This window comes from Triturus cristatus, chromosome 3_1, assembly GCF_964204655.1.
Source record: "Triturus cristatus chromosome 3_1, aTriCri1.1, whole genome shotgun sequence".
Classification (NCBI taxonomy): Eukaryota; Metazoa; Chordata; class Amphibia; order Caudata; family Salamandridae; genus Triturus; species Triturus cristatus.
Window position 1 is genome coordinate 184,951,518 of NC_140583.1, and position 22,389 is coordinate 184,973,906.

The window sequence follows — 22,389 nt, forward strand, 5'->3', positions numbered from 1 at the left end:
CAGCTTCCCCTGAGCATTGCTAAAATTCAATTTCGGGGTCTGCACACCGCATTTTATAGCATTCGGTGTCCTGTGGGTGGACTATCCTGTTTAAGAAACCCCAAAGACAGGTATATGGTGTGTGTGTGGGAGAAACTGACAGTAAGGGTTGGTGATCAGCGGTAGCCCGGAGCTCTGGTGATGGCGGGGGAGGGAAACGTGGGAGCAGGGATAAGCATGGGAAATGAGGATGGTACTTTGTACTTCTTCCATGGGCAAGGGCCATGAGCTGGGGAGGGCGTTGGGGTACTGCAGAGTGGCTGTTTCCAACTGATATCCTACACTGTCTTTTGCTACAGCAGGAGCGTTTTCAAGATATAAATATGTATATGTTTATTGGTTAAGATTTAACCAAATCATAGCCTTCCTACTTTTGGTCTCAATAGAGACCTTCTACATTAAGGTTACTAGAAGGCTTCAAATCACCATTAATACCCTGTTTTACCTCAGCATTTTCCTCTGCCAATGATTAGCATATGGAACATTAGCCCAAATGGTCCAGCTTAGGTGAACCCTCGTTGAAGGTGTCCTGGAGGACATTGCCTCATCTGGTAACCTTACCCTCAGTTAAATAAAATGGGTTAACATTTATTTGTGATGTGTAGTCTGTGACTCTAGGCACAGAGAGAAATTAGCTACCTACCCTTCTCTACTGAAAAGGGTACATTGCCTACCAGTTCTGGGCAGACTGCTTGTGTTTTTTCCGTGAGATATGCAGATTTGTTCACCCTTTAGAAAACATTATAATATGTAAATGTTGTCCTTTTGGTTCAAGAATGCATTGGGTTATTGGTCTCCTTTGGAGGTTACATGGCCTACCAGTTCAAGAAAGACTGTTTCCTTTTTTTCAATGAAGATATTCTGAAAGTTGACTAGAATATGGCCAGGAGTAATTTCCATTAGCTGAGATTCATTCAATCATACCACTTATTACTATTTTTTATATATATATATATATATATATATATATATATATATATATATATATATATATATTCCACTCGAACTGGATGCTGAACGTAACAAATCCACGAGCCCTCTCGATATGGTAAGGTTGATTAATTTATTTCACAAAAACAAAAGGAAGCATTTCGACCACGTCCGTGGTCTTGATCATATACATATATGTATATGTGTGTGAGTATCTATTATATCTATATCTATATATATATATATATATATATATATATATATATATATATATATATATATATATATCTTCACTAATAAAAACAAAGGTAACAGGAACATAAAAAAAATAGGCTCCGATTTTACACGCACAAGACCATCGAAATTCAGCAATTATAGTTACCTGAGTTAACTATAACTTATGCCCCTGGAATGCACTGGTCATGACCTCACATATTACATCACTCATGGCATGGTCAGTGACGCCACTGATGACATCTCAAATTATATCACTGACAGATAGATATCTATAAACCTTTTTTACTTTAATAACTCAAAAACTACTGAACGGATTTACACCAAATTACAAAAAAAGGGCTTGTTCTGTCCCAAGAGGTAGCTTTCTGCCAAATTTGGTGTAATTCCATCCAGCGGTTCGGGCCGTAGTTGTGTTCAAAATCCCCATGAAAAATTGCATGGGGTAAATGCATTTTGGGACCCCCTTCTTTCTCAGCCCCCACTTCACAGACCAACCCAAAACTTTCCAAGCAGTACTAGGCAAAGGGGGCACTTTTTTTTTTAGAACATTTTGTGAAGATTCGTCAGTTATTAGCAAACCAATAGACGCTTTGTCTGTGGAAACTAGGTCCTAACTATAACATAATAATAAAAAACTATTTGATAACATAATTATATATTTATTATATATTATTATATATATGTTTAATATTATATATATGTATGTGTATATATATATATATAACATAATATATATATAGATCGATGTTGGCTTACAAATATATATTTTTATATAAATACATATCTATATATTATCAAGTACTTATGTACATATAAGTTCACTTTATATTGCTAGTAGATATTGTGGATTGTGGCTATAATATTTTGGCAGCATTATATTTAAAACAAATTATTTTGCTAGTATACCTTAGGACGATGGTGTGAAGGTCTTGAAAATTGGTAGACGTTTTAGTGAGAACAGATCATGGGGGTTGAAATCGATGCTCATCCTGCCATTCCTGTAACACTCATATTGTCAAATTTAGATAAACTTAGCACTTGGACAGATCAATGTTCTTCTTGCTATACTAGCTCAACCAAATAATGGTTTATCCCTTCAGTAATTACTCACTGATATCATAGCATCAGGATTTAGTAGATTATTCCCATATGACTTCATCAGCTTAGAACCTAAAAACCTTATATTATGATAGCAATATTTTACCACAGTATGACATTTATCACTTAATTTTTTGATGTCATAGCACTCCACAAAACCGCTTTTATTGTTACCTACCTTATTACTAGATGGCGAGAAATAGGTGCAACACCTAAATCCAGCCATTATGAGTTTAATCCCCAAAATGGGTAATAACTATGTGGACCCACAAATACAAGATGCAAATATGCGTGTCTTTCCCCATTTAGGAGACTTTTAAGGTGACACGTATGCCCTCTTGCATCAGCAGCTGTGATTCAGATGAAGGAAGGTTTATTCTGTTACTGCATGGTTTCAGGGTCATTATCATGCCTGTGGTGGCTAGCTCTTTCCACTAGACACATTCATCCTATATCCCAAGTGTGAAGTCTCGAAAGTGTGCCTAGAGCATTAAGGAGTCTGTACTTCATTTCAAACAGAACCACATCAAGTTATTTTAGTGCTGGCTTTGAAATTTCCCCAATCCATCCTGCATATGAGTCCATATTATTGCACGAATTCTGAATGCACCCCTTCATAAGCAAGTAACCAAAGTCACTAGTTCTTGTTAAAGGGCTCATGCTAACTGTGTGGTAAGAAAATTGGATTAGGGAAAGTTGTATTGGAACCTCCTAATGAAATTATGCGGCTGGGCATATTGAAACTTGAAAAATGCTATGGACCAGCTGTTCCCAATCTCAGACACACTTGGAGTTTTATCAAGACTTGAGAAAAATAACTGAGGTGGTATTTCTTCAAAATGGAAAGTGTGTGCCATGATACTTCAGCCTCCAATAGAGACTAGTGCCAAGAAAGGTAGAATTTCAAATTTTCCTTTAAATCCAAGAAAATATGATCACATGCACTAGGAATGATAAACTCTAATAGGAAATGTGTCTGTACTTCCAGACCACCCTTTGCCTAAAAGTTGCAAGAGATTGAGAAAGAAATGTACTGTGTAGCAAAGAATTTCAGAGTGTGTGTATAACCTCTGCCTGTGCCTTGCAGGAAATGTTGTACTATAGATACGTTTGTTACAGTGCACATGGTTCAAAATGCTATGTATGCGACACAGTACCCTTACTGTCGCTTGCATAAGTTGTATTCCTACTTCAAAAATATGTGTGGATATCCGGAATGTGTAAGTCATGAGGAACTAGGAGGCTAGAGAGACAGGAAATCTGACAGACAGGGAAAGAGACAGACTATCAAGCAGACAGGAATTGATATGTATATATGACACTTCACCATTAACTAACAATCTCACCTCTTCTTGTCATCCAATCCTTTGTGGGGAAAAAACTGCATAAGATGATATTGATATAGATGTCAATGGGATAAACAATTATGCTGCCAGCGCCAGGACGCTTCTCCGAAAGCAGCCGTGCGCTTTATAAATGTTATTGTATTGTATAAAAAAGTCTGGCTTGACTTCTGTTAGACCTGGTACCATTGGCGTGAGTCTCCCTTCCATTTTTTCTGATTGCCTCCTCTGTTTTTGATATGTTTTGCTGGTTTTGATGCTTTGGGCACTGTGCCACTGCTATTCAGTGCCACAGTGCAAGTGCTCCCTATGTTAACTTGATGTATTGATTAGTGACTCCATGATTGGGTTATTTGATTTACTTGTCAGACCCTAGTACAGTGCACCATGTGTGCCCAGGGCTTGTAAATCTAATGCTGCTGGTGGGCTTGCAGCACTGGTTGTGCCACCCACAGAAGCAGCTTGTAAAGTGTGTCTCGGGTCTGCCATTGCAGAGCCTATGTGCAGTCTGGTACTGCCATACCGACTGACCAAGTGCACCCACTTGCCAATCCCTAAACCTTCCCTTATCTTCATATCAGACACCCCTATGGTAGGCCCAAGGGCAGGGTGCATTCTAAGTATAAGGTAGAACATGCCCTGTTGTGTGTGGCATGTCCTCATAGTGAATTACAGCCATTTTCGTTTTTCAGTATTGCAAGGCTACCTGTTCCCCATACGCTAGAATGGTCAGTTTGATTATTACATCTTATAGTCCTAACTGACTCAGGGAACATGGTAGAAATTCGAATTTAGTATGCCTGAACTCAAAATGATAAAATACATCTTTTAGTAAAGTTGGTTTTAATATTCTGTGTTTGAAAATACCTCTTTTAGAAAGTAGGTATTTGCTTGCTTAACTGTCCAAGCCTGCCTCTGCTAGGTTGTGTATTGTGTGTCTGGTTTTGTGAGTGACAGGGGCTGGGGATTCCAGGGGAGAGGGTGAGTCAGCACAGGGCTGAATAGGAAGATCTGCATGTAGATGAATGGGAGGAGTTGCACCTGGGACCTGAATAGGGCTGTGCCTGCCCTTCACAATTTTGGCTCCACCTCCTGTGGAGTGTCTGATGTCTCTGCCCTGCACTCTGAAAGGAAAGAAGGAGTCAGGTAAACAAAGTGCTCCAGGACTGACCAGAACTGGTTTGGACTAGGCAAAGGCCTCTCTGCCTTCAGAGAACAAAGAGAAAAGTAGTATAAATATGGGGACCCAAACCCCAAGACTTTAGATCACTTCTGGAACAACAAGAAGAAACCTCTGCCAAGGAGAAGAACCAAAGGAAGCTGTAGGAGTTGGACTGCCCCCTGCCAGTGTGCTGTGTTGTTGGGTTGGCCTGCAGTGGGGTCTTCATTGCCAAGGAGAGGAGAAGGAACTTTTACAGAACTTTCATCATCTTGCAGAATATTTCTCCTTGAACTTGTGCTTGCCTCCTGCTGAAGTCTCAGGGACAACACGCTTCACCACCAGCTCCCCTCTGAATTTCCTTGCTGAGAATTCTATCTGCAGAAGCCTGCGTGTCGCTGGGAGCTGGAAGTGCGACGCAACGAGAAGAAGCGTGTCGCCGCCGCAGCTGTAGTCATCGCATCGCCGGAGGAGCGTGCTGCCGCTGCATCTCCCAGAAGCGTGCCTTCGTCGCAGCTGTCTGCTGTTGCATCACCGGAGAAGCGCGTCGCAACCATGAGGGTCGCCGTCGCATCATTGGAGAAGCGTGTCGCAGGGCCTGTCGTGGCTCCAAAGTACAGAGTCGCCGCAAGGCTGCCAGGGCGTGTCACATCGTCTCAACGTCGTCGCATCAAGGGCGCCATCTGATCACATCGCACCGGATTGGCGCATCGCATCGAGGCGCCATCTTCTCGCATCGCAACTGAGCTGCAACACGAGAATCTACGCATCACCTCCTCTCCGGTAAGGATCAAGACGCATCCCCTACTCTGCGCAAGCATTGAGGCATGACACATCGTCTCCCCCGAAGCAAGGAACCGACGCATCTCCAACGCTGCAAGCCTTTGGTTTATTTTGCGTTACGCATCCAGGTACTTTTGTGTCGCATTTACCAACAACTTGAACTAAGCTAATTCTACCATCTTTAAGTCAATTTTGAGTACAATATTGTGGATTTTTGTCGTTTGTGGTCTTGTGTTAAGTCTATATAAAGAATACTTATTTTTATAAAACTTGTGTGGTGTCCATCTGTAGTGTTTTCACTCTATTACTGTATGTGTTCACAATTGCTTTACACACTGCCTCTGAGATAAGCCTGTCTGCTCGTGCCAAGCTACCAAGGGGGTGTGCAGGGGTTATCCAGTAGTGTAATCCACTTTCCCTGACTTAGAAGCAAGGGTCCCTTAATCTGTCAAAGATACTTACCTCTGCCAACTAGAGACCCCCAGTTCTAACAACTTCCTAATCTAAATACAACTCTGCCTTATCCACAATTGCAGTTCCAGTGTTGTATGTTACTTTCCAGTGCACTCGCTTGAGCATACCATCAATTGCAAACCATTGATGCAAATATAAACCAAATATAATGTGGGTGCATGTTTAGATGGTGCCCTTATCTCCCTACAGTGCTTATGACTCCCCAAAGCATCCTTAAAATCTTTTCCTCAGACCCTTGTCCTTTGCTTTTCCACCATACAAAAATATAGCACTAATGTTCATCCTGTGCTCTTCCCAAGTACTGAATGATGCTACTCCAACCTTAAAAGTAAGAGAACGCATGAACCTACAGATTATTATAATTTATAGATCATGTACCTTCAAGCTTACCCATTTTAAACATCCTTCTTTCTGTAGATCCTCCTAGGTAACTACTTCTCTTTAGCTGGACTCCAATAATTTGTCAAAAATGGTGAGTGGGTTCTACAAGACTTCCTTGAAGCCTACCATCTTGTGAACTCATGTCAATCAGGAGTTCCACTCACACAGCATCGAAACCATTCTCTTCTTAGTTTGTGATTACATCCTCACAGGCCAGAGCTGCTTTACCATTTATTCCTTCTGGACCCCTCTACTACTTACGACAATAAGTCCACCCCAACCACCCAGAGAGACTGCTTAGATGCCCTTTGCACCATGCTAGCATGGCTTCACTCTTTCCGAACAAATGGAAACAACATGGCAATCTTTGGTTTTCCTCTATAACCACAACACATTTACTCATGGCAATCCCATGGCTACTCTCCCTCAATACTACTCTTTTGCAACGTCAGTCCAGCCCTTAGCGTTTCTGACTGACTGATTGACTGACTGATTGATTTCTAACATGCCTAAATCTATTAGGTAGCTTCATAGGAATCCAGGTGCTCGGCAATGACATCTTTAAGAAGTTCAGATCCAGATGACTCTGCTTCTGCACCTGATCAAAACCTCACTCCGGCTGGAGTAAATCATTTTCATGAGTAGGAAGCAGAATGAATCACTCCCAGATTTAGTGGAGATTGGGGTAAAGTTTTTCGCCATGGAGAAAAATATGTTCCCTGTGAAGGAAAAACCCAAAAATTAATGTACATTTGCACAGGGATCCTATTCCCCTTATGTGGAGGTCTCGGCTAGGAAGACCTCTACACACAGGAAACGTGATCCCACTGGGAATATCATGTGACCTTCCAATGAGTTTACATGGAAACCTGTGCTTCGCACAACTTTCCATGTTAATTCCCTGGAACTTTGGGGGATCTCAGAATGTAGCAAATGTTCAAAGGCACATCAATGTGTGATTGTAGATTTACTAATTGTTTGGTGAATGGGGACTCCGTCTCCTAGAAATACAAAGGCTTTGACCTAAATTGGCACCCCCAAGGAGTAGGGTCTCTTGTATTGCATGGGCTGCAGCGGCGTAGGTTATGCCCTTGGAATCTACCCGCCAACCATGATTTTGCATTACAGATCATCGGCCTTTGCATCGAGGACAGATTAGTTCTTTCAAAAAAGCCATCCATTTAAATGTGTTGATTTGAGCAGTTCACAGCTATTATTAATGAGATCAGCAAAGTGGAAGATGCAAGCAGCAAATGTCGAACAATACAGGCATATTACCTCAAAACACAGTAAATAGACTGTAAGCTCCTGATCTAATGCACGGAGTGGAGGTCTTTGTTTTCAAAAGGACACCAGTGTCATAGAATGTATATGAATATATAGACTGCTAATAAAGAATTTTTAGAAACAACAAAGTTCTCAAAATTTCGCCCACACATAAATGTATCTGTACGACCTGCACCTAAATTCATTATCCAGACTTTGCTCTATTTGTAAGGCCTGGAGATACAGAAGTAAATGTATGCAGTCCTAGCGTTTGAGAAAAGTGGGTTTGGAAGATTTAGGCATTAAAAAAAGGTTGGCACTTATGTAAGGTCGAGGTTTTGCCAGTTTTTATTTTGGATTTCTTGCTGAAAGTTCATGCTGCCCCACAAATCCAGCACGTGTGTACCTTCAGAGAAGACTAGATTGACAGAGGAGAGCGCCACATTTTGCTGAATCTGAGCATCTAAGAGTAGCCCTTTCCCAGATCTGCAGTGACATGGTTTAGATGGTGACATGGGTCTCACTATGTCCGTTTCTGATATTCAGATTGGAAGTGCATACATTTCGTTAAGCACTGCTCCTTTAACTCTGCCCATACTGCCCGTGCTTTTGTGTCTGTTGACATTCTTGCTTTGCATTTTCTTTTTACACTCGCCGACACATTTGTAGAAAGAAGCAGCCATTTCATTTCTCACAGGATTACGTTCAGGGTACTATTTAGCTACACAGAAGAATGGTTAGCCGCCCAGAGCAGATGGACCTCGGTTTATTTTGCTGCCACAGAGACATGTTTGTATTTACCTTCCTCCATGCACGGGCCCCACATGTCTTCACTTGTTTAAAATCATTCAATATCCAATGGTAAATTTATCAACAAATACTAAATGTACTGTTTGGATCAGAGGCATAGAGTGAAATGTATTTATTCTTTGTCTTACAGGAGAATTGTAAAATACAATATTTAAGGAGTGCAATTTTGTAGTCAGTGCATCTAAAAAATCTAAAAGATAAAACAATTCCTTAAATTACAGCCATTCTGCAACTATTAAAGCGTTATTGTACTCTGCTGAAGATAGTATTGAATGCCCCCTGTCGAGGGTTTAACTGCTGTTAATTGCTCTCCTTTCAAATATGGATCTGGGTTTAAGGCAAGATTTTATTTAATTTTGGTTTATAAAGCGCGTGGTTAACCAGAGGTATCCTGTAGCTAATGAGGTTAAATGAAATGACCAGAGACAAACACCTGTAAGACTGAAGCCAGAAAGGTGATTGGCCCTTAGCCTCACCTCCTACACAACATATGCAGACACACGCCCACTCTTGTCTGCCTCAAGTCTCCGTACCACATGGTCACTGAAGTTCTATAGCAGGCGAACAACAGTAGTTGATGTCAGCATTTTAAGCATACTGATTGGCTGCGCCAATCAGACTATTCCAAACGGTGCAGGTCAATGCTTAATTAGCTGCTTGTCGTTCTAAAGCGGCGATCAAAGCAGTAGACTAGGTCTGGAGCTAATGTCCTTCTGTACCAAGATCTGGAATGATATTCGCTGCTGCCGCTCATCTGAGAGTGTAATGAGAAATGTTACCTAGCAACCGTGATACAACTGCAAAAACAAGCCAAGAATTTCAAGGGACATCTACTCAATGTTGGAATGCTGGACTGGAACAGTAGCAACATGAATATTTACACAGTGCTCCATTGAAGATAGACACAATATGCGACGCTTGGGCCTCTCGTCTCGTCAAGCGGGCATGCCATGGTGTACACACCATCAGGTCTACACAGGCCTGCTGAACAGCAGGAGAAGCATTGGCTTAACTCAAGGAGTTGTTAAAACAACACGCACTACAGCCTGACTTAGCGAGTCATTATCTGCAGAGCACAGAGAAAAATGTTTAGGTCCACGATTGATGACTGTGTCTGCCTTGAAATTATTCAGTCTCTGAATATATGTATTTAGCTTTCAATGTTAAAGAAGAATGCTTCAATGGATTTTGTCCTTAGAGGTGTGGTCCCAGAATATTATTGTCAGATATTCGCCTAAAGTAAACATTGTGTTCTAAATATTCACTACAAAATATAGCCTCTTTGGAGCTTATAGTAGAAAATTTACACACAAAAGTAAGATATTTTTGTAAATGTTTATGATTATGTCATTAATATTGATTGACCAAAAGAAGGCTCAAGTCGTGGTGTTGTACTTTTCACTGTTAAAAACCTTAATAATAACAATTTTAAAAAAATAATGACTTTTATGATACAATATTAGGGCACTATGTTGATGTCTGCCGCTATTTCTATATACCATATTCCCAATGATGAAATAGGATATCAAATATTGTACTCATAGTGGGAAATTCCTTAAAGTGGTGTATTTTCAGAGGACACTTGTTGGGTTTAGAGTGCCTGGTTGAATTTGTTACACCTTGTAAACTAAAAAGCAGCAGTCCTACTACAACGAATTTTGTTTACAACCTGCCTCAACAACTCGACCCCCGCTAAGCATTATACCAGATTTAACAGTTCTCCTGCATGGTAGGGGAGCTAAATCATCATTAGAACTACCAATACATTCGTCCCAAACTATTCCACAAATCCAGATCTGCTAAAATGAGTCAATCTTGCAATTGACCTTTCTTCTCCCAAGAAAACTGCACCAACAAACTGACTAGGAGATTTTGTGAAAAGAGGTTCTTGGTTTCGAATCCTAACTTTGCCACTAGACTACGATGTTTGATCCTGAGCAAGTGAATTTAACTCACAGAGACATAGGCATTCAAATGGTTGGACGGGCACTCGCGTGGCACTGGGGAATACTCGCGTGGCACTGCGGAATACTGGTCGGCGCCAATAGGATTTTATAAAGGTAATTATATATACGGCTTTGCACCCGTACACAACCTTAGGAAAAAACATCAATGGTCTCAGGGCCATTTTGTTTTAGAATTTGGAGTGGTCAGCAATGGCAAACGTATTATATAAAATAAAGCAACTTCTCACGTATGAGGCTTCAAGGTAAAGTTGGTGGCTAACTGCAAATGACGCGCCCCTTTCATTTCCCGAATGTATATATCAACTTGAGACCACAATATGGCTGAAATGAGCCTCTGCAACCGCAATTTTTTTCATTTTTTATTTATTTGGTGGCGACATTTTCCAGCTCTGTTTCTCCAAGTCAGAGGAGACGTGAATTAGCCCCCATGTTCCACGAGTAGGGCAGGGGGCCTCTGGATGAAAGCGCCGGGCGTCTTTCTGGGGAATTCCTGCCTTCTGCGTCATGGGGCAGACTCTCAGTCACGGCGCGCGGAGCTCGTGCCGTCCGCCTTTATGACTAAACCGCTGCCTTGTGACACTGTCCTTCGTGAGTAGTCGTCCTTTATAAATCAGGAACAACATATTTCTATAACGCTTTGTAATGTCTCCACTGCAGAAACAAATAGCCCGGAAGCACTCGACGCACGCTTCTATTTCATGAATTACCAATAACTTTCACCCACGCATGTCACGAGTCAATGAAAGCGTCAATCAGCCGAGCTGCGAAGCCCTTCATAATGTGCTTGAAAGCGGAGGGCGAATTTACGTGCTCTGTGTTTTATGACTCGAGACGGACTGTCTGTAATCCGGCATTGTAACAGTTTTTAAACCGGAACACTGTGATCCAGATGTTACAGCGTCCTACACGGAATGGCGCGTCAGGTGCCTACCATCAGGCCAGCTTACATGACCCTGCGAGAGTCATCGAAAATACATCAGACTATTTAAACTACTTTCACTTTAAATGCACACACTGGCTCTGGAATTTTCTAAAGAAATTGTTTTCAGGCACCACTTAATCCAAACGTATTTCTCAAATTGGTTACTTATGTTAATGTATGTATTAGGCATAGCATGTAAATAGTGGAAGGCTAATCAGTTATTAATGTAATTAATAAGGTATGTAATAACGTATTCAGTAACTAATATACGATGCAATGTAATCTAGCACGTTTTCAAAGTACATACATGTACATAAATCTATAGCAATGGCTATTATATATATATATATATATACATATATATGCATATATATATATATATATATATATATATATATATATATATATATATATATATATATATATATATATATATATATATATATATATATATATATATATATATATATATATATATATAATCTACTGGCGGTCGCCAGTAGATAGTTATAGTTAGGACCGTGTTTCCATAGGAAATCCGCAACATTCTATTTGGAATAACTTTGGCGCCGATTGACGAATCCTCGCGAAATTTTCAAAATAGGTGGGACGCTCCGCTCCGCTCCTTCCCTGGAAGTCTCGGGGGGATTCATCAAGCGGGGGCTGAGAAAAAGGGGGGGTCCCAAAACACGTTTTCCCCATGCATTTTTCCATAGGACCTTTAGTCCAAGCTACAGCCCGAATGGCTGAACAGAATTACTTGAAATTTGGCAGAGAGGCAGTCCTCAGGTCAGGGATGTGCCTTTTACAGATCTGGTGTAAATCTGTTCAGTATTTCCTGAGAAAATAGCATTTAAATCAATATATATATCTGTAAGCGTGCACCGTGCGCGTACGGTAAAATGTACCGTACGCGCACGCTGCCGTGCGCGAGCGCGATTCTGATTGGTTGTTAGATCTTAGTAAACATTCGAATCGGTCGAAACCAGGAAGTGTCGGACGCCATTTTGTCTCTCGCAGTCTGAGGGGGTGAAAAACAAAGGTGGAGAATGTTAAAAGGGGGCAGGGTGGACAGTTCCAAACCCCCTTGCCTTTGTTAGGGGTGTCCCAGAAGGATCCCCAAGGCCCAAAATTTCTTTTAATTTTTTTTAGAAAAATCGCGGGGTGCGCGTAGCGTGCGCGTACGGTAGAAGCGGAAAAATTCCGCGAACTGCGTAACGTGGGCGTGCGGTGCGCTAAGCGCACTGTGCGCGTACGGTACGCACACGGTGAAAAACCTTAAAAAATAAATAAATAAATACATAACTTAGCATTTAAAAAAACGTACAAATTCACTGAAAAAACCATAGGTTTCACACACGTTATAGTTAGGAATTAGCATTTTAAAAACCTTCCAAATTCACTTAAAAAACCATAGGTTTCACACATGTTATAGTTAGCTGGACATTTCACTCATGAAAAACCATTGAAATTCCCCCGTTATAGTTAGTGCAGGCAACTATAACTCACGCGACCGCAATCCTCTGCTGATGACGTCAGATATTACATCACTGATGACATATGTGTCTTTCTGAAAAAAAAATATTTGTAACATATGTATAGCTAAAGATTAATGGAAGAAGACATGGGTAAATAGGTGTATAAATACAGTGATGTAATATCTGACGTCATCAGCAGAGGATTGCGGTCGCGTGAGTTATAGTTGCCTGCTCTAACTATAACGGGGGAATTTCAATGGTTTTTCACGAGTGAAATGTCCAGCTAACTATAACATGTGTGAAACCTATGGTTTTTTTAAGTGAATTTGCAAGGTTTTTAAAATGCTAATTCCTAACTATAACGTGTGTGAAACCTATGGATTTTTCAGTGAATATATATATATATATATATATATATATATATCTATATATATATATATAGATATATATATATATATATATATATATATGTTATCTAGGGGCGGTTGCCAGTAGGTATTCATAGTTAGGGCCTGGTTTCCATAGGGGCCTGGTCTCCATAGGAAAAGGGTCCTTTGACTTGCCTGTATCTTTGACTCGGATAATTAATCCTCACGAAGTTTAAAAAAAAATGTTCCACTGGGTTATATTGTGCATGGAAAGTTCGGAGTGATTCGTGAAGCAGGGGCCGAGAAAAAGGGGGGTCACAAAAAATGCATTTCTCATGTTAATTCCCTTGTGGATTTTGAACAAGACTACAACCCTAACCTCTGGATGTAATTACACCAAAATTGTCAGAAAGGTAGCTCTTGGTCCAGAAAGAGCCCTTTTTAGGTCTCGCCTGATCCAGCGCATGCGCTGGTCTGGCAAGATACATTGTGAGGGCTCAAAAAAGTGCTACCATGGCCAGGCTAGAGCTACAGTGCATGTGCGCGATCGCGCGCATAGGAGCAGAGGCTGGCAAGCCTCGTCATGCTCATTAAGCGCCCGTGATCACTTTCACTTTCGCCCGCGATCACTTTCGCAGCGCCCCTTTGATGTTCTCATTCAAAGAACATCAAACATCAAAGAACATGTTGTTGTGTTAATGCTTTGCTGCGCCCGTTTGACTTACAATGTGTTTTCTCTTTCCACAAACTCGATGTTTGTGTTCTTTTATTTTGAGATGCTTTTAGTATTACTGTTTTGTGACTTAAAGAACATTAAGGAAATGTTACTGTGAAACTGGACAACGTTCACAGTGTTTATTTCTGATCGTAGAGGCTGCTTCATGTCCGTTGCACCATTCAGGGAGTCCTTTCGTTGGTGCTTTCATGAGGACATGATGAGGAAGCTGGAAACTTTTGGCATATTCTCTTTAAAAGCACAGCATGTTGGCGACTGGTTAGTCGATTAGACCTATGTAGCGCTTTAGATCTCAAAGCGCTATGGTGGGTGCAGCAGTTATAACTCATGAAATATGGGGTGCAACTCACAAGGAGGGGGCAGGTTTGAGTGCACATTGGCTACAATCGAACTCTTAAGATGATGGGCTGTGTGTATCCATTATCAGAAGTCAGTCTTCGTTAAGTGATCTTGTTTTGTTGTTGCGTCAAAGCTTTGCTGCGCCCGTTTGACTTACAACGTGCTTTCTCTTTCCACAATCTCGATGCTTGTGTTCCTTTATTTTGAGATGCTTTTAGTATTACTGTCACACACACAACCACAACCACAACCACACACACAACCACACACACAACCACAACCACACGCACAACCACACACACACACAACCACACATACAACCACACACACACAACCACAAACACACACAACCACACATACACACACAACCACACACACAACCACACACACACAACCACACCCACAACCACACACACACAACCACACACACACAACCACACACACAACCACACACACAACCACACACACAACTACATGCACAACCCCACCCACACGCACAACCACACACACACAACCACACACAACCACACAATCACACACACAACCACACATACAACCACACACACAACCACAACCACACACACACACACAACCACACAAACAACCACACCCACAACCACACACACACACAACCACACACAACCACACGCACAACCACACACAACCACACACAACCACACACACACCACACACACACAACCACACCCACAACCACACCCACAACCACACACACACACAACCACACACAACCACACAACACACATAACCACACACAACCACACACACACATAACCACACACACACAACCACACACACACACAACCACATCCAACCACACATCCACACACACCCACAACCGCATCCACAACCACACACACAACCACACACACAACCACACACACACACAACCACACACACACACACATACACACACAAACACACAACCACACACACAACAGCACCAAGCATTGGCATAGCCAATATGTCTCGCCTTTGGGACCTTATAAGTGTTTAGCCACGTAACAGTTGATGTGGTTGCACCAAGGATATTGTGCTGCATAACTAAATACTTAGAAGGTCTCAAAAGCGAGACCTATTGGCTATGCCAATGCTTGTTGTTATTTGGTGTAAATCTGTTCAGTAGTTTTCAAGATATTTAAAGAAAAACACATTTGCATATCTAGATGCGTGAATATTTCGCGAATATTGACTATCTCGTGCAGAGATCTGATTGGCTGCCAGCACTTCAACCAGGAAGTGTTGGCAGCCATTTTGGAGGTCTTGTGCTGGGGTCCCCTAGGGACTCTGTCACGGCAAAAAAAGATTTATTTAAAAACAAAAGCAAATTGCAGCAAAATCATGAATATTCGTGAATTTGCTGCACATATTAAAAAAAACAAGTGCAGTGTCCTGTGCATGTTTATACTTTAGGCCTCAGGTGGGCCAGGCCCGGGGGCATGCTTAAATATTGGAAGGGTGTGCATGGTGCCCCCCTCCCACAGCTGTTTTGAGCCCCCGGGACCACCAAATCCCTGGGGCTTTATGTAAATAATGGAGGGGGGACACCAGGACCCCCGCCCTCCTACTCGTAAGAGCCTCTGGATCCACCAATCCCCTGGGGCATTATTACAAAATTGGAGCAGGGCCCCGTGGACCCCACTCCTATGCTTACAGCAGCCCCTGTTACCACAACCTCTCAAGGGCTTTAAAGCATAATCGGAGGGGGCTGCATGGACCTCCCCTCCTTGCCCCAGAAGGGCCCTGGATACCAGGGCCAGAAATTGAAACTAAAGAGGGAGGTGTGCCACTGGCAATTTAAGCTTTTTTCCACTATTTTCACTTACATTTAAAAAATTTTTTAAATCTCTGTATGAAGAAAGGCATACACTTATGATTCCAGGTTTGTGTTGGCTGAGTTGCCTTGTTTATAAAACAGATCAGTACAAGAATAGAGGAGCATTTTTATGACGCGTGTACCAGTTTTACCATCAAAACATAGGCAGTGTGGTCTTGAATGGCAGGCCTGCTTGTAACAGGAGGACTCCATTTATCCCTGACACAAGTAGATTGTGGAAAGGAAAACTTTAAATGACTACTTTTTATGAAATACATTCTTACTTACAGGAACCTTTGCGGATGTTTTCCTTGGACTAGCCTATTTGCAGTAGTGAGAAAAGATGGAATGACACAGAAATCAGCATCTATGATCGACCACAGTGCACTTTGAGTCTCACCTGCACTAACAAAGCGTGGTGTGCCTGAATGGAGAGTGTAGTCCCTTTAGGAGAGTATATGTTGTCCTTCCCTATTTTTTTGTGCACCTATACTGGGTATTTCGAGGGCAAGAGTTGGAATGAGCGAGCTGGGCCCAGGCCCAAGGAGCCAATCTTCAGAGCATGCCGGAAGCTGCCAGCAGCGCCACTCCCCCACCAGGTATAATGATTTAGACTAAACCACTTTTAATCATTAATTCCTCACCTGCCACAGGTGACATCCTCGGACCCTATAAACCTACCACCCATGAATCAACCACCCCATATGCCCCACAAACAACTTGTCTAAGTGGTGAATGAAACAGGTGAGCCGGGGAACGCCACTGAGAGACCTGAGGCTAGCCACCGCCTGATGCAGCCACCTACCGACTGACCGTGAACACAAAATGGTCCCCCATTGCTGCCTTACCCCAATCGCCAGCTGCAATGAGGGCACCAAATTTATTTCTGCCCAGGGTGCCACCCAAGCAAGGCCCGGCCCTAGGTACATCTTTAACTCTGGGCTCTCACTGATGGTCGGAGAGCGCAGCACCACATCAGGTTTTCAGTATAACCAATGACTATGCAAATATCCGGATTCATATGGTTTAATGTATGCAGATTCATCACATAAATGTTAAACGTAACAAAATGTCTGACTGAATGTAGCCATTGATTATTATCAGCTGAAACTAGTGTCTTGGTTTTGCTTAGGAACTATTGAAGCGACGATCCTGTAGCAAAGTAGGGCAAAGTGCAAATGAAAGTTGATCAAATGTCAATGTCATTTAGTTAAGTAAATTCACGCAGTATTTACAAATTGTTTTTATGTCTCATCACCACACATTGTCCGGAAACATAGCCTACTTGAGACTGTCCAGAGCAAGAGATCGAGCACTTCTTTGATATCCTCATATCTCCCTCATCATGGGAAATTGCCAGAGTGTAGCACTCCACATTGTGCTGGTATCATCCATATCTCTTCTCTTCAAGCTTTCAACAGAGCCTGGCGTCAGAACAAGGCCTACGGCTTCCCAGGCTTAGCATAAGAGATCTCACATAATGACACATCATGCTTTCTTGAGCTTAGTTCAGACGAGCATCAACTAAATCCTTAATCCCCTTTTAAAAAAAAAGAAAATTCAGAGCCAACATATCACCATTTCTAATGATGTTTTCAAAGCTGTTGAAGCTTCTGTTTTGATTTCAAGACAATAGTCAGGATCTTGACTCAGCTCCACCATTGGAGAAAAAGCCATATGGACCAAGTTCATTTAATAGCTTTTCACTATGCCGCCTCTATAACAAGATCCTGTGAAGCAGACGGATCCTCTAAGCATGCAGGTCTGCTGGTCACAAAAACAAACTCAACAATGATATTGTACAGGGTACAAATTATTCCATGCTTCTTATGACAGATGCACTGCATCGAGCAGAATATAGCGCTCACATTCAGCTCTAGTTGCTTCTTGGCTCTACATAACAGATGGTTATTGTTACCCAACAGTGCTCCTTTTATCAATCTCGGGAGGTTGAAAACTTGAGAGAAATTGCTGGTTTTCGAACCGATTGCCATGGGGTCAAACACAGATCCCTGCAGTAGATGCATTAGTCCACTGAGTCATGAGACCCAGCTGCATAAGACACACCGAATATATAAATCAGATTTTTAAAAGTATGTCTTGAGGAAAGAGAAAATGAAGAAGGATTTCGAACACTAAGTTCCAGAAGGGTTCGCCTGAAGTCCCTTTCTTTACTGGTGGAGAGTGAGCATAGGTCTGTCTTAAAGCTTGAGTCCACAGCTCCTTTAGGAAGGAAATGTTTCTTTCCAGCTTTGCTCATAGACCAGAGAAATATACCAATAATATATGAGTTGTCTAATATATACAATATTGAACATATTATTAACTCCAGGAAAAAAACAAGGTTTTGCTTTGGGCTTAGTAACTCCTCCATAAATATACATAATCATGTATTCAAGATTAGTAGTGTCACTGAATGAGGAAGGTAAAACTATGTGAACTGTGGCTTTGAAGTGCTGGGCCTATACGGTCCTCACTAGTTTATTATTTTTCTTTTTTTAGAGTTTTATATAGAGCGAACTAGACCTGAAGATATCGGGTATCAGAACGCTTTAAATGAACCCCAGTTTCTTTACACAAGGACGCATTAATTTTTGTTAGGCACGGGGAGATTAAGTGATTTGCCCAGAATCACAGGATGTTGAGCGCTGTTGCCGAGACTCGAAACCAGTTCCCCTGCTTCGAGGTCGACCGCTCTAGCCGTAAGGCTACATCATCTCCTCTGCTATTTAATATGCAAGCATCCCTCTTAAGGTGGACATGGGCAACATCGCGAATATAATCAGCACCCCGTGTTTGCTTCCCTACATTGACCACAGATATGTTGCTATTGTAAAGTGCATTGAAATGTTAATGGTGCCTTAAACAAAGCAGGAACGCAGGTCCTCTGCCCTTGGCACCAGATCTTAACAGTGGGTTGAGCCAGTGGGTAGCCAGTGTGTCATGGACCCTTCTGCAAGGAAGGAAATGCCCAATGGCTGCTGTTTGACCTGTAGAATCCAGCTATAATCACAGTTCAGCTGGCCCCTCAGGCCTCAATGCCCTGGTGCCTCCTGCACCTGCTGCACCGGTGGAAGCTACATCCCAGCTTAAGTCCTATATTTCTCTACTGATTAAGTGTGGTACGTTTTTTTTACATCCTCATTACAAAGAGAGCAGTTTGAGCAGGAATGGTACTGGACCTTTAGCACTCCAGACTGAATACAGTTTTTCCAGCTGGTGAGCTCCTCACAAACTGAAAGGAACTATTTTCATGCCTTTTTGCAGTAATTTAGCACAGCTGCTATCAAGCGCCGCAAGGCTGCTGCTATCCCTCACCTTATGGAAACGCCAGTTCTGAGTTTGACAGATCTGCTGTTACCAAGACAATACAGAGGATACGCAGCCTAAATATGCTGTATTAATGCATCATCTGAACAGGATGATAGTGGTTTTGTTAAAACTCTCCCTTCTTCATAATATCAAGATATATTTGTACCATAAAACTCCCAGCTACTAGCCCCCAGGCCCGGCTCTCACCCAAACAATCTATTTCTTCTTCATTTCACTTGCTATTCTTGACTCTCTGGCTGGTGGTGAAGTCCACCACACAGAGACAGGCAGACCTATGGCTGCTAGTATATTTCAATTCCCATGATTAATGTGATATCCCTATGCATCTCATAGCTCCTTGTATTCTAAGCAGATCAGTAAAAGCGCTATAAAAGGGTTCTTTGGGCTCTTTTGTTCCAATTCTTGCCAAGATCACCATCTTCTGACCTTGCACTGCTCATTTTTTACGTACAGCACATCATACGACGCTCAAATGGGCACACAGGGAACTACATTACATCCCAAACACAGACCAGTGAAGTGGGGGTATACGATTTTCATTCCCTGGCAGGAATTAAAAGCGAATTCACAAAAAATTCATCCACGCTTGGCAGGAAAATGATTCCAGTAGACTGTTGTTTCATTTACCTGCCTCTACTTTCTATGGTGGATGGGGCCCATGGGAAAAGGGCCCATCATGGCGAGTCTGAGAGAAGACTTCGGTGCTATAAATGTGGGTGTTAGCTCACAGTCCTAGAACTCTAACAGAGTTTTGGAATCAGGGGCATATCTTTTGGGGGAGGGGTGTTTGGGGTGTGACACCTTCCAAATAGATGCATTCTTGGTGTGGTAGGTGGCCCGTGGGGGCCGAAGTTAGGTCCTCTGTCTCTGTGCCGCTTCTTGTTCTCAGCCAAAATGAAACATAAAACATCAAACGTTGATGTACAGGCGAGAGACAGCTATGCCCATCTGGTGGCTGGATTTGAAAACCAGATAACCTGGAATCAAGACTGGTTTAGCTGCTTGTCCAAATTGTGTGATCCTAGGCAGATATTGTATTTCACAGAGCCTCCTTTTTTTATGATCACATATGAGAGTACTTTTAAATACTTGAGTTCAGAATGTGCGCTTCAGAAGTACCTCTTGTTTTTTATTTATTTGACTATAATGGTGCTCCATTTAAAACAAGAATCTAGGCCATGTTTAGGGTTTCCATACTACTGACTTGCCTCTTAGTTCACTCATGACATTGACCTTTGGAACCATGTACATGAGCCATGGTGCACTAGCGGCTTTCATGGAAGGGTTTTTCCCCCCTCAAAAGACACATTGTTCCAATATGGCTGCTGTTGCAGCTGCATGTGACACGCTGCTGCATTTTAAATGTTTTTTAAAACATTTTCACTATGCTTTAAAAATAAGCATCGGCAAAGTCTATAACTTAGTCTTCTGACTATAAAGGTTTGACCTGTAGCCGTTGTAATCTTAATGTTAGTGATTGTAATGGTACTGTAAAATATTGCATCTCTTTGTTCTAGAGGAAAGCACCCTAATCCCTCTCTTGATGTGGGGAGCACTATGTAAAATTGCTTGATAAATATACCCCACCATTAATAACATTCATTTTTTTCTATTTTAATTATATGTCATTGACCAGCATCTACTTTTTGCTTATGTATTGTTCCATTTGTAAAGTGCTCTGACACCCACAGTTATGGTTCCCCCATTATAAAAAGTATTCATAAATACATATAAGGTGCACTATTGAGAAGACCCGAGGGGATTTTACTCCGGGTGTACCACAGTGCGTAAACCTCTTTACAGAGTAAGGCAGCCGCTGCTCAGCCCCCCTTTGTCTCTCGTCTTCAATAGACTCACTGGGGCTCGGTCTCCGCCATTCAAGCGGCAAGCCTCGGTAACCTGCTTCACTACTGAGGATTACATGCCATCCACAACAATGGGCCAGGCTAAACGCCCCGTTCATCTCACACTGACAAACAGCCAAATCCGGAGAGTTCAGAGACAGCAAAGGAGCCCATGTTTGAGAAACTGACAAAGGACGCTAATAGCTGCGTTCAGTGACATGTTGACACGGCGCTAATCTATTATGAGCAGTCTCGCAGCACCTGATTAAATCAGAAACATGCCTTTCATTCATCAGTCAGCGAGCAGGCCCCTTTCTTACAGAAATCAAATTGGCTTCGCATTTCAAAAGCACTTGCAAAGCCCACTTTTATCAGGGTTGATATTTTAGCCTTTCGCAGAAGTTAAAAGGTAGGCACAGGGATCCGTGCACCGCTGCCTCAGGAGTGCACCATCAGCTCACCGGGGCTTTAAACTGATGCACAGAGTATGCACAGATTATGGTTATGCCCTGGGGATGCCTTCAAATTAGTACAGGGATTTAGTGGGAAAGATAAGGTTGGAATTTGCCTCATCAGGGGTAGTAAGCGCTATACAAATGCAATTACAATACAATACAATTTGAACAGTGGCGTAGCTAGACCTTTTGGCGCCCATGGCAGCCCCTGTGTTTGCTGCTCCGCCACAGCCACAAGTAAGAGCAGGAGTGAGATGCTGACGATCCCTGCATTTGCCGCAACGGCCGCAGGTAAGAGAAGGGGGGAAAGGTGCTGGTGATCCTTGCATTTGCCGCAACGGCCCCAGGTAGGAGCGGGGGTGAGGTGCTGGCGATCCCTGCATTTGCCGCAACGGCCGCAAGCAAGAGAAGGGGGGAAAGGTGCTGGTGATCTTTGCATTAGCCGCAACGGCCGCAGGTAGGAGCCGGGGTGAGGTGTTGGCGATCCCTGCACTTGCCGCAACGGCCGCAGGTAAGAGAAGGGGGGAAAGGTGCTGGCGATCCCTGCATTTGCCGCAACGGCCGCAGGTAGGAGCGGGAGTGAGGTGCTGGCG

The 22,389-nt window shown here is 42.4% G+C and overlaps 1 protein-coding gene across 2 annotated transcripts in view; it reads right to left on the minus strand.

Annotated features, from left to right (window-relative positions):
* The window catches only part of BDNF (brain derived neurotrophic factor), a 114,490-nt gene that overhangs the window by 1,362 nt on the left and 90,739 nt on the right, over nucleotides 1-22,389 (minus strand). The gene's annotated exons all lie outside the window — the stretch shown is intronic.